Consider the following 3,821-nt stretch of genomic DNA (forward strand, 5'->3'; position numbering starts at 1 on the left):
CGATTTGGGAAGGCATTGAGTATGCCCAAGAGTCCAATCAGGATAAAATGTCTTTGTAAAAATCGATTTTGACAAAGCCTATGACAGGCTAGAATGGTCCTTCATTCTTCTAAGTTTGGAAATGATGGGTTTTGGCGCTACACTGTTAAGTTTTGTCCAAGCCCTATTCAGACACACCCAGGCAAGGGTTGCCTTAATGGGCTCCTCTCCAATTTTTTTACCCTAAACAGTTCAATTAGACAGGGCTGCCCCCTCTCTCCCCTATTGTTTGCAGTAGTTGTTGATGGTCTGAATTGATTAGTCAAATCCAACTTCCTTGAAGGGAAAATTAAAGGCATAAACCTGTCAAACTCCAGTGGGCAGCAATGCCTCTCTCAATTTGCGAATGATACCAATGGTTTACTTGCTAATGAAGAAGAGACTCTGTCGGAATTCTGGCAATTCTTGCATATATTACGCACTACCTCTGGCTCTTGAATGAATCACACAAAGACTAGAGTTAAGCACGGCTCCTCTGAACTCCCTCAATGGCTTTTGGCTTCAAGTTGCAAACTGATCCTCCCTCACCAGCCCTTTCAGCTGCTTGGTATCCCCATGGGTTTTGAAATTTTTCTTAAAGATAGGTGGAAGTGGGTCGTCTTAGAAAGATTTTAGACCAAACTGGAAAGGTGGAAAGGATTCCAAAGTCCCCTCATGGGTAGAGTCATTGTCATCAATCATTTCTTGATAGCCTATGTCGTCTTCTTCCTCTCATGTTGGAGACCCCTGACTGTCACCTCAAGGAACTTGTCAAAGTCTGTTGTAACTTCCTATGGTCTGGGGACCCCTTCACTAAAGGTAGAGCAAAGTTCAGGTGGGACATTTTCCGTTTACCAAAAAATAAGGGAGGTTTAGGCATCATCAACATCCTCACCTTAGCTGATAAACTAGCCATAAAGCTAGTGGTCAAAGCAATCCATCAGCACAGTGAAGAGTGGTCAGTACTCCTGCTCAAAAACACTCTCAATTTTAGAGCCTCTAGCTCAAAAGGATGGAAGAACTTTCCTTTTCTCACTTTGTTGTTTAGCCCTTACTCATATGTTTTAGGCTTTGACCTTCTACGTTCAGTTTGGGGAGCTTGGAACAGGCACAGGTCTCTGTTCTCCCCTAATTGGAAGTCCAACCGTAGTCAACCTTTGTTGCTCAATGACTCCATTTGGTGACCCTGGGTCACCCTGAAGTATCTTCCAGTAGAAAGTTCAAGACTAGCTTTCACCATCCACAACAAAGGGGTTAAAACCTGGCAAGATGCATGGTCTCCTCCAGCATTTGATTGGCTCTCTAATATGGAGCTTTCCCTAAAGTTTCAGCTACAACCTTGGGAGTTGTCCTATCTCAAGCGTAGAGTGGCCCTCCTCTCTAACTCTCTTAGATGGTTCTTGAACTGCTCCCCCTCCCTCTCTCTCAAAGGGATAGTGTGGCTAGGAGGTTTCTCTCTCCTTCACCCTCAAGTCTACCCCAAACCCATCTCCCCTCCCATTCACATCATTCTCAATAAGAGATGTGGGCTTTCTCTGGATAGGAAACAATGGATGTTTAAATTCAAAACTCTTTGGGACCATACCTACTCTCCCAAGAAAGTTGCTCTTCTTTGGCTCCTTCTCTACAAAGCTATATGGTCAGGTCAAAGGCTGGTGCAGGTTGGGCTCTCATCAGGATTGAGCCCAAGATGCAATAACACTATTGAGGACCTTCCTCATCTGTTTTTCACGAACAGTCCGCTTAATATCCCTTTCTGGAGAATTGTCTTGCTCTATCTTGGCCGTTTCATCACTTGGAAACATGTGCTTCTAGGAGACTACATAGACTTTCCTTCTATTATTTGGAACCACATTAGGGAAAAATTCATGTGGGCTATTTGGAGACAGAGGAATTGTGTGATGTATGAGGAGGCTTACCAATTCTCAAACCTAAGAATATTCTTTGATGAAATTTTTTTGCAGGAAGAAAGGCTAGCCCTTGAAGGATGCCACATATATAGAAGGAAGAAGAAGGTGCTAGGCATTGCTGGAAACCTGTTTCAACTCACTAGAGTGGACCCAAATACATGCTACACTAGGGATGTGATAGAGAGATACATCCAGGAGGACCCGGATCTGCTCACCAATAACTGGAATGAAGCTAGAGCCCTTCTTGTTAAGATCAGAGCTAAGATTGATGCTCTTAAAAACTGAATCTCCCGTTGTAATTACTGACTAGCTAATCCTCATGCTCCTTCCTTGAGCATTTTGCTGTAATGTGTGTCCTTTTTCTAAATATAATCACCACCGCCTTCTGGTAAATAATGTGCCCAGCCATGTCCAATTGCTCAACACTTACATTTATCAACCATCATTATTCTTATCGCAAATAGTGACAGGGAGTTATAGATCATAGGCTTGTTGTAAGAGCCCCACCCCACTCGTGGTGTCCTCTTGCACTCTCGCTCTCCATGCAGGCACACACCTAGTATCACTCATTGAAGTAGAATCAGAGTTGGTGGTGGCTTGATTCTACAGAGGGCGTGAAGACAACATACATGATCGGGTTCAAGTGGGGAAAACGAGCTTGTTGAATCTTGGTTTTTTTATCGGCAATAATGTATGCTATGAAGCTTGAGAGCTCATAACTCTCTATGTGCGTACACAAGGAAACTAGGTTGTAAAGCATTGCCCATGTCTCATAGGCAAGAAACTTTAATAAGTAGACAATTCCTTCAAAAAAAAGTAGTGATTTTCTTAATTAAAGTCAACCAAGTCGTTAACTTGAAGTCTGCAAGCCGTCTTTATTCACTTGAGCAGACAGTGCTGCATAAAATGCTAATATCAACATACATTTGGTACATCATAAAAGCAACAACGTCTTTTTCTTTTCAGTAAGCTACACATAGCGTTAAATATGATGCAAGCAATTTCGTGCAACTCACAATGCTAGGTTTGAGCAGGAGATGAGACAATTGTAAAGTCCAATTGGTAGTACTAAACTCGAACTAGCAGTGTGGAAATGATCTGGCAGCATCACCTCATGCTATACACTTTGAAACTAGTTGTTTGAAGTCCATTTGTCCATCAAACACTCATGACACTTCAATATTTTTTTCAATGCTATCCATTAAAATTTTTTTCTAATCCAAGGAAAGATAGGAAAGTGATACTCACTTGTTTACTATATGCTAGCCCAATTGAGTGCATATTTTCCATGTGATTTTAGTTGTTTTATTCACTCGTGCCCTAGTATCCAAATAAGAGATGTTACCATGTCAATACCAGCATTTCTACGGTTGCATTGCATACTCAAGGGGTGGCACTTATAAGAACCCATATATATCATGTGTATTCAAATGGTTAAAAAAAAGCCCTTGTACTTACACATGTATGATGTGAGGAAATAAGATGACCCCTTTTTTGTAAACTCAAGGTTTTTTTATAATTTTTTTAAAACACTTTTGTGAGTAAAATAGTTAAAATAAGACAAATCTTGTGAATCAAAATACCCCTCCTTCTCAGCACGTTGTCGTGCCGCTTTGTGGGCACATGGTGAAAGAAATATTTTTTAATGAATTTTCAAGGTTTTGGCAAACTTATGATTTATGTCAAAAGCTGTTATGACATCAAGATGATGGAATGTATGCTAATTGTGGATTTTGGGGCCAAGAAATGAATTTGTTGTCTACAAGTTGAGTTGCATTGATGTTTTCAAAATGTGGTTTTATAGATTAGAACTGTAGTGCTTGAAGTGCTCTATAGGTCTTTCTTTACGGCTCGTCAATTTGAGCTATGGTAAGGAAGTTATAACAGTTTGAA

General features: G+C 40.9%; 1 pseudogene; it reads left to right on the forward strand.

Moving 5' to 3' along the window:
- The first annotated feature begins 752 nt into the window (after window positions 1-752).
- On the forward strand, window positions 753-2,213 carry LOC147446007 (uncharacterized; annotated as a pseudogene).
- Window positions 2,214-3,821: the final 1,608 nt, after the last annotated feature.

This window comes from Adiantum capillus-veneris, chromosome 12, assembly GCF_014529385.1.
Source record: "Adiantum capillus-veneris isolate H3 chromosome 12, ASM1452938v2, whole genome shotgun sequence".
NCBI lineage: Eukaryota > Viridiplantae > Streptophyta > Polypodiopsida > Polypodiales > Pteridaceae > Adiantum > Adiantum capillus-veneris.